The 13,066-nt window shown below is 33.0% G+C and overlaps 1 protein-coding gene across 1 annotated transcript in view; it reads right to left on the bottom strand.

Annotated features, from left to right (window-relative positions):
* Positions 1 to 13,066, bottom strand: part of LOC136034016 (zinc finger protein 436-like) — a 144,331-nt gene that overhangs the window by 38,854 nt on the left and 92,411 nt on the right. The window lies entirely within an intron of this gene.

The raw sequence follows: 13,066 nt of genomic DNA, 5'->3' as shown, positions 1-13,066 counted from the left end.
TTTTACTAATAAAAACGTTTGTTAGAAATTAAAATTTCTAGTTGCCTTTTTAAGTAACCAAAAAATTGGAGGGCAACTAGGCCTCCTTCCCCACCCCTTATTTCTCAAAATCGTCTGATCAAAACTATATTAATTAAAAAAATTAATATGCAAATTTCATTTTAATAATTCATGTGTGGAGAGCCAGAATCAAAAATGCATTAATTCAAAAATGTTCAGAAATTAAATAAAAAAAAAATAGTTTTTTAAACTGAAAGTAAGGAGCAATATTAAAACTTAAAACAAACAGAAATTACTCTGTATATGAAATGGGTTGTCCCCTCTGCAATTCCTTGCTCTTTATGTTAAGAGCACAATTCTACTTTTTAAAACAATTAAAAACTTTAGTATAGAGATTTAGGGATTGCAGAGGGGACAACCCATTTCATATACAGAGGAATTTCTGTTCATTTTAAGTTTTAATATTGCTCCTTACTTTCAGTTTAAAAAACTAGTTTTTTTTCAATCTTTGTTTAGGGATTAAGCATAGGGAATCATGTTTGAGGAGTTAGCTTGGTAAGAGTTTATTTATGGGTGTTTCTGAATTCATAAAGTGTTTGAAAGTTTGTTTGCTTGTTTAAGCTGTTTGCAGGTTTGTTTGCTTTATTAAGTTGTTTGGAATTAGGTGCTTGTATAAAGTTGCATGTGTTTGCTATGGCCTGCAGGCTTTTTTGCAAATAAATCTTATCTATGACATTTTGCCTTTTTTTTCAAATAAATATAATACAGAATTTGTAGAACAGACAGAGAAGTTGAACAAATAAGCAGAACAATAAATGTGTTTTTATTCCCTTCACTGCCTGAGTCAATAGAAAAGCCAGGGATTTACTGTTTTCATTCCCTTGAAATTAGTCTTATACCTGGTTCCAAAAGTGAGATTGAATTTGTCAAAGCTTGGAGGTTTATTCCTCCTGTCTGTTTAAAGAAAACAGATGCATACTTGAAGTTTTGTTCATTTCTATCTTACATTTCATGGGCATCCATGGTATTTCTTCCTTTATTAATTATGGTATTTCTTCTTTTTTTCAAATAAATATAATACAGAGTTTGTAGAACAGACAGAGAAGTTGAACAAATAAGCAGAACAATAAATGTGTTTTTATTCCCTTCACTGCCTGTGTCAATAGAAAAGCAAAGGATTTACTGTTTTCATTCCCTGGAAATTAGTCTTATACCTGGTTCCAAAAGTGAGATTGAAATTGTCAAAGCTTGGAGGTTTATTCCTCCTGTCTGTTTAAAGAAAACAGATGGATACTTGAAGTTTTGTTCATTTCTATCTTACATTTCATGGGCATCCATGGTATTTCTTCCTTTATTAATCTGTCTTGTTTCTTTTCTGCAGGATTTTTTTTGTCTCATTTTTAGAAAGATACAAATTTTTATTTACAAATTACTTATACTAGAAGCACATTTTCAAGACTTTGACCTAACTTAGGATCCCTTGTTCTAAAGGCATGATTGAATTTCTTGAAGCTAGAAGTTTCTTTTGTGGCAAATTCAATGGTAAATATTTAGTTCACCCTTTTTGCAACTTAATAGTGGTAAAATAGGTAAGATTGTAAATTTTTAGTGACTGCAATATATTTCACCTATTGCTAATTGCAGTAGAAAGGAAAGCCACTGGTAAGGACCCCCAAAGAATTATTTCAGATTATTTTAAAAAGGCTTTACTACCCATAAAGCTGGCATAACTGGAGAAGGGGCTTCTCAGGAATTAATGACTTTAAAAGCTATACATTATACATAAAAATGCACATTTTTATGCAGAAAGGCAGCAAGTTATTTATTACTAATCAACTACAGCAGGTATATCTATTGCTTTCTTTAACCATCAATAAAGATAAAATGCATGCTGAAAACTGAATGCTCTTTGGAAACTTTCTTTAGACACACTAATTGTGAGATGGATATCAACAAAATTCCAACAGGGTTTGTATTTACTTAAGATTTACAAACAAGCATATTGAATGCTTAATTTTGTGATATCCTAATCTCTAAACAGTAAACTAGATTCCTTACATTTCCTAATAGTTTTCCACCAGCTCATTTCAGAAAAATCATTTGTAATGACAATACACCCTTTGCTTGGGTGGCCTGGCCTCTCCAAAATGAAAGACAACTGCTAGTAGGCTAAGTTAGTTCTACTTGAAATTTGCTATATGAGTTAAGGTATCACTGAGATGGATTATGTTTTTTGCCGCATTTTTAACTGGATTATGAAGCCCATCTCTAAGTTGAACAAAAGATGAATTTTATCCATCTTTTGTTGGTTTCACAAGGATTTTAGTTGAACTTGAATCCTTGTGAAAATTGCCCCTAAGAAACTTTTATAAGATATTAAAAACTTCAGGGTGAAAAATGAGTTATTAAGGAGGGGGAAGCTACCCTCATTTATGAATCATTTAAGAATTTACTGTAGCTATTAGCCCCTGACAAATCTTGGAAACACAAACTTTAGATGACAAGTATAATAAAACAAAGATGTTATTATCCTTGACATTGCAAGTTACTCAGAATTACAATGGACACCACCAAATTAAGTATTTATGTTTGCACTAATTTGTTTTAAATTCAGAAAAGCAAGTTAATGTTTACATTCCATCAGAAATTTGTAATTTTGCAACAAGCCAACAGCTGCATCCATAACCAAAATGATAAGATGCTTATCAATGCATTTCTGAGGAAAATAAATATTTGATGGGACAATTTTCTGAAGGAAAAATTCTTCACAAAGAGGAAATTCTTGCTAGGGAAAGTTATGTAATTTGATTTCCCCTCCACAATACTCTGCTCTTTATGCTACAGTTTGACCTTTTGTCTTAATTCTGTAACTCTTGAAACACAAGGGCCATTTGAATAAAATCAGAAACTTTTAAGTCCTAAAAAACTGTTTCTATGTAAAAGGTAAAGGATACGGCATTAGACTTTACAGTCCCTACCAGCGGTGCTGATCTCCGTTTCTTGGCCCTTCAGCCAGGAAGTGCAATGGGGGGTTGGGGGCCAACCATCCTGTGCTTTCGCACACCCTTCCTGTTTACCTTCCCCAGATTTCTCCAGGTACCCATTTAAAGCTGGGTCGACTCTGGCTAAGCTTACAGAGTCACGCCACTGGCTCCCATCCCAAACTGAACAATTGGGTACACTGGGATTTGAACCCGCGTCCTTTCAGACAAAGGATCCCAAATCCAGCGCACCAACCGACTCGGCTAGGATGGCTAGGACGGCTGTTTCTATGTAATATAAAGAAATAACAAATTATTGGCTTTGGGTGAAACTAATGTTACCAGATAGTACACAAGAAATTGGGTAACATCATTCTTTTCCAAATTGGGTTTTGTTTAAAATAATATGTATTTTTCAAGAAAATCCTGACATTATGGGAATGATGGGAACCATTTTTGGAATTAACATATCAAATAGCATGAAACTTGGCAAAATACTTTATGGAATTTTCAAAACTGTAATTTTGGAGGCCAATGTTATCTATGAGTAAATTTATTAATGCCAAACCTGAAAAAATTAATTCCAAGAAATTAGAAGTTTATTCTACAAAGACAGTGATAGGTGATGTAGCCTATATGATTATTTCTGCTATTTAACCAACATTCTTTCTTGGGAAAAAAGAAAATAACTAAATGAAAACCATAAAATAGCCTAAACTCAAAAACATAGTCAGATAAAGAATATTTCTGCTATTTAACCAGCAAAACAAAATTAGCTAAATAGAAAGCATAAAACAGACCATAGCCAAAAGCCAGGAAGCAAAAAGAGACTTGTTGGTTGTACAGGCTGTCAGATATTTAGTCAAAATGTTCCTATTGGGTTAGTTGGTCTATACATATGGTAAACTTTTTCTTCAAATATGCACATCAAAATAAAGACTCACAATGATTGTATACAAGATAACATCTTTGTATACAAGATAATGAATAACATCATAATCACAGGTTACAACAATAAATGACTTTGTAGCAAAACAAAATAATGTATTTTTAAATAAAATCAGAATCCTTTTTTCTTGGTCCTAAAAAACTGTTTCTATGTAATGAAAAAAAATTTACAAATTATTAGTCAACATAATACTTGTCCCCACTCCAACATTCATTTATACATATACCCCACAATAGAGAAAATGAGGTAGGTAAGTAGTAATGCTATTTGGCAGTTGCTGCTAAAGTGTCAGCTGCTTTTGGAATTCTATTTAATTGTGCTATTGGCAGCTTTGGAACTTTGTCCATACCTGAATAAACAAGATTGTGTCTAGAAAAATAATAACTTGCAAGATTAAATTGAATATTATATTACAACTTACCACCATTTTTCTTCATTTTCATCTGATCCTACATCAGTATCCATTATTTCATCAATAAGCAACTGTAGAACTAAATAATGTTGTGCCATTTCTGATGTACCACTGGCAGAGTTCATTGTATGAAGATTTGAAAAAAGCTGTAAAATTGTAAAATCTAAAATTGTTTCTAGCTGAGATAATCTATTGAATTTTTGAAGTTATTTGATATTTAGGATTTTGTAAGATATCTGTTTCAATAATAGTGAGTGTTTTGAAGAGTATCAAGTATTTGAGATGAAAGGAATGCATACAAAGTCTATAGGTTCAGTTATTTTTGTTTTCTACCTATCAAAAGACAACAGTTTTTGAACAGCCATCAGAAGAGAGAAATTTCCCTTCACAGAAAAATCCTAAATCAGCCATTGAATTTTTATGCACCCATCTCCAGTGTCCAAAGGAGAGCAACCAAACTGGTCCGTGGCTTAAATAATGTCCCTTACCAGGATCGCCTAGGATCTCTGAGACTTCCAACCCTCACCTATCAAAGATATAGAGGAGATGTGATCATGGCATGCAAAATTTTCAAATCCGGTCACCTGAACCAGATCTTCACCCCCTCTTTGGCTAACAATTCAAGAGGTCACAGTCTTAAGCTTCACCTGCCTGGATGTCGGAGAAGGGAACGACGTGGTTTCTTTTCCATTCGGGTGGTCCCCCTCTGGAATAGCCTATCCAAGTCTACCATCCAAGCTGAGACACCCCACTCCTTCAAGGCTGGAGTCAACAGGGACTGGTAGAGGGCCGAGTGGAGGCTGGACTGGGAAGCTAAGCCAACATAATTACATCACTCACCACCAGCAAGAACTACAGGAGGATCTACCACCTTATCTCGCTGGCAAATGCAATTTAAGGTAATTTTAAGGTAATCTCTATGCTATATTTTTCATGAATTTTGGAATATTTGATGGAGGCTGTAAAATTTTGTTCCTTTATTGGGCTTTGAATAAATCATTTTTATCTTGGACTGTGGTCTCAAAGAAAGCCTAAATTTAATTAGAAGCAAATACAGTAAACTGAAAACTGTGTTGTGACTACTCTGCTTTATAAAGGTTAAACTTGGTGAACTGAATATTTCAAATATATGTCATCCACTTTACTCTAAATTAAATCCTACCTGCAAGTTTCTGTTTCTTTCTCTTGTTAAGTTTAGGTCATGGGCCTAAGTATGAGTCTGATTTGGTTATTAAACAAGTTTCTGAAAATCATATTGCCCTAACAACAAAATGTTCCATGTTCACAAATTAATGCCCAAGAAAACATTTTTAATTATCATGAAAAATTGGCATTTTTTATATAGCTTATACCTTTGATCTGATACAAGTTTAACCTATTCATAAGCAAATACTATAAAATTATGCAAATAAATAAAAAAAAAATTCCATAAAAATGAAGACATAAAACCCTTACAATTTTCTATGAATAAGCTGAAATCAGTCAAGTATAAAACAAAACAAAATCTAGGACAAAACCAAAGTCTTTCTGCTATGCTAATTCACAAATGGCACTAATTTACAAAACTGTAAATGGGAGGGGGAAGGCAATGTATTTTGAAAATCTGAGGAGGGGGGTTCCTTGATGGATGTACCAAAATATATATATTTCAATGAAAATTCCCAAAGTATTTTGCCAAATCTAGGGGAACTCCTTCTCATTTGATGCAGATCCATTATTAAAAAATCATTTAGTAAGCTCAAATACTTTTCAAGATGGCCTAGTGAAAAGGCCATCATTTGGAAATTTTAACTAGCCTAGTCTAAAATTCTAACCTTAATAGTTCAACTGAATGTAAGAAAGTGATAGGCCTAAGCCAAATAGTTTCAATAATCAACACTACTGTATGCTATCTCAGACACTAATGCACTGAAATTAATATAGAAACAGGATATTTAACCAAATCTAGGTTAATGCCCACAGATTTATTGCAAAATTAATACCTTTCCATAATGAATTTGGCATTAAGTTATTTATGCAGCATTCTGCTTTTCTTTTTGTGAACAATGTAGGTCAATTTTATACAGTGGGTTAAATTTAAGATATAGGTTAGGCTAGCTTAATCAATCAGGAAACAATGCAGAAAAAATAATTGTGGTAAAATTCTAGTTTAGCTACTGTTTGCTATCTTGTCAAGAGGTTACGTTATTCAAACTATACCCAAGACAAACAAGTTTAAACATGCAACTAGCCTAGAATATCCTATTCATACACCCCTAGAGTGTATCTAATTTTTTTGATTTCAAGATCAGTTCCAAAATATTCTAAGAGTTTCCTCTACTGGTCGGTGGCCTTAGCTACAATATTTACAAGGACTTATGCACAGGAAGTTATTCTAAATTCAGACTAAATGAGTCTAAAACAAATGTTTTATCAAAATCTTAGTCGTAATATTTTTTCTATCTGAATAAGACCTTAGTTACTTCAAAAGCCGTTCCTGAGTTGCGTTCGAATCGACTCGAAAAAGTCAACTTAAAAGTTGACTTTTTTCTCTGCTGCCGTTTTATTTAGTAAAAAGTTGACCTAGAAAGTCAACACAGAATTGCGAATCGAACGCTTCAATGGCAAAAAATTTAGAAATATGAAATCGTTTAGTCTAAAGAAAAGACAAGGAAATTGTTAATAGGCCTAGTGGAAATAATCTTAGCTTTTCAGTGACCTGTAAGTAATCTTATGCATATTCCTTAGGATTTAAAGGGTTTTTTGGTGTTCTAGGCCTATCTTGCATAGGCTAAGCTTAATAAGGAATGAGAAGAAAATTTTTATGTTGTTAAAAACGTTGATTCTCAGGAAGGCAGCTGTCACATTGGTGAGTTATTCTAATATTACCAAATCTAACAGGCCTAGTTTCTAAACCAACCTATAATTTTTAGTTGAAAAAACTAAAAATTATAGGTTGGTTTGTAACTTTATATTAGCCTATAGGTTAGTTAAAAACTAAAAATTATTGGCTTCTTTTCCCAGTAAAATTGGTGCAAACAGTATTACTGGCTTTCAAATAAAGTGAATATACCACTCCATGCCCTTTTTTATCCTCTTTACAAATATAATAATTGCTTCTACCACAAATTCAGATTTAAGCACTTTTTGACCTCTTAAAAATGACCTATATATGGGGTTATTACAAATCTGTAAGAGCTTAGAAACAAATTTGGGCTATATATTTGTACATCAGGGGGTGGGGGTAAAGCATAGCATATATTAAATATGTAGACTAACCATTGGTGTATTTTTTTTATCTTTGTGCTGTTGCACTGGTGATTTCTCTTCTCATTAAAATTCAATGTGCACAAACACATAAAAAAATACAGCAAAGATTAGTTTACTTATTTAATATATGCTATGCTTTACCCCCACCCCCCCCCCCCTGATGTGCAAATATATAGCCCAAATTTGTTTCTAATCTATTACAGATTTTTTATACCCCATATTTAGGTCATTTTTAAGAGGCCAAAAAATATTTAAATCTGAATTTGCAGTAAAAGCAATTATTATATATGTAAACAGCATTAAAACAGGCATCAAGTGGTATATTCACTTTATATGAAAGCCAGTAATACTGTTTGCACCAATTTTACCCTTTTCCCTAGTTATATAGTCTGTATTCATTGAGATTGTTGTTTAACTGGATTTTTAACATAAAGTAGGGGCAAAATTTTACTTTGGCTACTTTTGACTATCTTTGAAAGAGGTTAGGTTAGGAAAATGAAACTTTCAGGGATGTGTCTGCAGGCTTAAGTATGTCCCAGGAAAGTATTTTGAAGTACCTACCTCCATTTATTTTCCCTCTAAATGGTCCTGAAATTTTGGGTTATCAGTTTCTTTTTCTCTGGCTTTAGTTGTGAAAAGACAATTCCTGTTGATTTGCCATACTGTTGTTGCCATAACACTGGGTTTTCTAATTTTAGAAATAATCTTTTATGCCACCTCACTATAGGTTAAATATTTGGCAGATATTATTTATTCTCCATGAATTTTTTTTTATTGGATTTCATATGATGTCAGTTGCTTTCTGTTAAACATACATTTATTTTTAAAAATCAAGCTTCTTTTGAGAAAAAATTTGAATTATTTTTCTCTGAAAAATGTCACTGAAATATAAAGTGATATAAAATATGAGAAATATGTGAGTGATATAAATATCACTGAAATTTTCTCTGAAATATCACTGAAAGGGGATAGGTTAGGAAAATGAAACTTTAAGGAATGGGTCTACAGGCTAAAGTATGTCCTGGGAAGGAATTTCAAAGTACATATCTCTACTCATTCTTGCTCTAGAGGGCCCTGACCCTTGATGACCTTCAAAAATAGGCTATCTGTGTTATAAAAGTGAAACCTTACAAAATAAATCTTCTGCTGAAATGAAGTACAACAAAGTTGTTCTCAGCTTAACAACTTTGCTCAATCCCAATTTATAGGTTTTAAAGATATGAAAAAACATTTCCTAAATTTTGAAAAAAAAAAATGTTGATATGGCTCAGAATTCTACTCAAATAAAAGGAATTGAATTTTCAGAACTAAAGGCAGAGAAAAAGCAAATGGTACCTGAAAATTAAGGTAAAATGTTGTTTTGTCAAAATTTCAATAGGTACAGACCTGTCATGGAGTCAAATTTTAGGGCTCTCTAGAGGGAGAAGAAGTGGAGGTGGGTACTTTAAAATACCTTCCCAGGATATACTTTGGCCTATAGACCCATCCCTGAAAGTTTCATTTTCCTAACCTAACTTCTTTCTGAGATAGCAAGAAGTAACTCAACTAGAATTTTACCTTTTATCTGTCTGGTAAAAAACATCTTTCAAATTTTAGATATGCTCTAATTATACAGGAGCAAAAAAAAATGCTTTTTAAAATTGCCATTATGAGGTAAGATATTAGCTAAAATGCCTGTATAAAGCAAACTAGCCTACCTAGGGAGCCAAAACACTTGAATTTGCTTACTGCTTCTTCAACAGTGGCAAAAGGTCTGACAATGAGTAAAGTATGGAATTTAAGTCAGAAATGCCTTTTATGCTTTTTCTATTCTCACCAAAATAAAACACAAATCCCATGTTGACTTGCACAAAAACCTCAAGATAAGTTGTAGTAATTGGTCCTTTAGCCTGATGTAGCTGCTATTTGCTGCTATGAGTGCATAGTTTATAATGGGAGCTTAAAATTGTCTTGGCAAGCTGCATGGTTGAGTATACAACCCTCTAGGCTATACTCTCTTTCTTTATGTGCATATTATTGTTTAAAAATGATCAAGCTTCACATTAATCTCCTTTCATGACCTATAGTTGAAATTTGCTAGGGAAGTATTTATTCCACTAAAAACTCACCACCTATTTTTGAACTTCAATTATACAGCCCTGTTTTTTTTTACCCCCCTTAAGCCTGTATCCAGTTTCTGATAGCCATTTAAATTTCATTTTGTCTGTTGCTCATTTCTTGTCAATATTACTGAGGGGTCACAGATAAGCACTAGAGTCCTCATTGATAAATAATATGTGCTTGTATATATATAGCTTGTTGCTACTTATTTTTCTCTGGGAATACAATGTTTGATGTGGCATAAACCAAAGAAAGGACCTGTAGGCCTAGAGAAAAATATGTTAAGAAAACCGATTTTTATAATTGCACAATAATTATAGCTTACATAATTTTACATGCAGTCCTGCTCTACTTTACCCCCAACCCTCCTAATATAGAAATATATAGCTGAAGTTACATGTTACCTGTTGATTCTGCCAATCTATCCCTCAACCTTTAACTCCCTGTTAATTGAAGCAATTGCAACAAAGCAAGAATGGCAGGAAAGGTAACAGGTGACAGAATACATTGGAACTACATAATTTTGGCTATATATTTGCACATTAGGCAGGTTAGAGGTAAATTATAGTATAGAGATGCATGCTTTTCCCTTTGGTATGTAGGCTAAGTAGAAGATCACTTGTACCTGATGCTGTCCCTGTTGTTTTTAGTTGGATTGGAAACATCCAAAGAAAGTTTCCTTTGAAAAGGAAAGGTGAGATTGCCCAAAAGTGAGATTGAATTTGTCAAAGCTTGGAGGTTTGCCCCTTCAGTCTGTTTAAAGGAAAATGGATTCATAATTGAAGCTTTGTTCATTTCAATCTTAAGGGTGACCAATATTTGTGACAATTCATTAAATGGTTGTAAAGGGATACTTTTGTTTATTCATTAGTCTTCTTTGTTTTCTAACAGTTTTTTTTTTTTAATCTTTAAATTGATATCCATTTCTTACAAATTTTTATTGATACCAGAGGTCCATTTGCAAGTTTTCACCTACTTTGTAATCCCTGGTCTCACAATTACATTTAAATTTACTGAAGCTAGGACACACAGAACTCCTATCTATTTAAAGAAAATCAATGGATATAAGTAGGTTTTATTGTATTTAAGCCCTAGGGCCATGGCAATTAAAAACAAAATAAAGGAGATTAACTTTATAATACTTGACATTAAATAAGCATAATAGTCACAAAGAAAAACAAATAACAAAATTATACTTCTGTGTTCTGTTGCCAACCTGAGCAACTGTCATAAATTTTTAAATCTTGCAGAACATTCACCCCCATTACATTCACAAGCTATCTCTCATGACCCACAAAATTGTCCATACATCCACATTTCAGGGAAATGGAAGGACCATCACACTGGTATTCTTCATTTCTACTTATATTTAATGGGTTTGAAAGAAAGTTTCTATGGCTAAGTCAGTAGGCCAGTAAAGGACCTGGTGGTCCTTTAGCCAGGTAGTGCAATAGGAAGCTAAGGACCAGCCAGCCTATGCTCTTGCATGCCCTTCCTCCTTACTGTCCCTAGATTTCCATCTGTACTCATTTAAAGTTTGGCCAATTCTAGCTGAGGTTAGTCATATCACCAACCCCTATCCAAAACCAAATAAACTGGCAATGCCAGGAATTAAACCTATACACCTTGGACAAAGCGTTCCAACCCAAAGCGCCAACCACTTAGCAAGGAACACAAATTTGACTAGAGAACAATAATTATTTGAAAAAAAAATAGAAAATTGAAAAAAAAATTGCTATAGTTGCCCCACTACTGTCCTATAAATGCTATAGGCCCATTTTATTTAGACAAATCAATTTAAGACAGGTATCAACAAAACTCCATCAGGGATTGTATTTGCTTAAAATACAATCAAGCTATGTGAATGCTCAGCTTTGTGATATTCTAGTCTTGAAATAATAAAAAAAAGAGAAAATTTATATTTTCTATTTATTTTTCACCAACTCATTTGAGCAAAATCATTTGTGACAGCCAAATGCCCATGGTTGGCTTAGAACCTCTCTAAATGCTCTGAAACAGCAGGAATTAAAAAAAATTATACTAATCAGCATTAAACTATCCCTTAAATTTGAACATGTGTATTTAATTTGAAAATGATGCTACTGCTAGTCAGGTTACTGTGCCGTTCCCACTGGCTCTACTGCAGTTAAAAATGGGCAGTTACCATGCAGTAACTGCAGTTACTGAAAAACCATCAGCTGGAACACACCCATAAGCAATTATATCTGTATATTATATCAATTATATATCTTATATTATTATATTATATATATATACATAAGCAATTATATCAATTATATCTGTAAAGAACATACTAAAAGGCATCAAGTAGTATATTCACTTTATTTTTAAGTCAAAATATGAAAAAAACAAAAAATTTAATCCCGACCTGCCTAATTTGCTAATATATAGCCCAAATTATATATTTTAAATGTATTTTGCCACCTTTTAGCCTACTTATTTTTCCAGTTCTTGTTTTGCCACAGTTGCTTCAATTATCAGGTACTATGGTTGAGGTATACATTGGCAGAATCAATAGGAAATATGCAATTTCAGCCTTAGATTTCCATATTAGGAGGGTTGGTGCTAAAGTAAAGCAGAGCTGCATACTTCTCTAGTGCTTAAGTATGACCCCTTAGCAATATTTGACAAGAAATGAGTAACAGAAAAAATGCAATTTGGACTAGATGGCAATCAGGAACTGGATACAGGCTAAAGGGGGCCAAAAACAGGGCTGTATAATTGGAGTTCAAAGAACTCCAATTATACAGTGATTTTACAAAATCACTTTATATAAGTGATTTTTTAGTGAACTAAACGCTTCCCTTGCTAATTTAGGACTTTAAATTGATTAGCCTACTGGAAAATACCTATCCTATGCAATTGAAATATTTTACCTTTTCAGAGCATTAAGACAATCCATCACAATAAAAAAAAAATATCCAAGGCATCTTGAATGGAATGACTAAAAGAAGACAAATGAAAATCACAATTTGCAATCTTACAATTAAACTTCTGGCCACACAAATTGTATTAGGATACCCAGCTCTGAAATGATTGCTCAAGTAGCTTTGCAGTAACTTTAACTAATATTGCAATAACTTTATAAGTCTTTTCTTAACCATTTTATTATCTACCTATCCCCCCACCCAGTAAAAGAAAAAACCCACCCACCCACACAAGAAAAAAGCCAGTTTTAACTAGGGTAATAACATAGTTTTTAAGTCTATTTTAGTGCAACCTACCCAACAACAAAAATCTGGCTCAATAACTCACCATACTGGTACACAAAAGTGGTGCGTACAAAATGTACGAACGTACAAAATGTAAAAGTTGTTAAAAGTCAACTTTTCATTCTTTCAGTCAACTTTTACA

Source organism: Artemia franciscana, chromosome 2, assembly GCF_032884065.1.
Source record: "Artemia franciscana chromosome 2, ASM3288406v1, whole genome shotgun sequence".
Classification (NCBI taxonomy): Eukaryota; Metazoa; Arthropoda; class Branchiopoda; order Anostraca; family Artemiidae; genus Artemia; species Artemia franciscana.
Note: the sequence above shows the minus strand (reverse complement) of the source record. Positions and strands in the feature narration are given on the sequence as shown.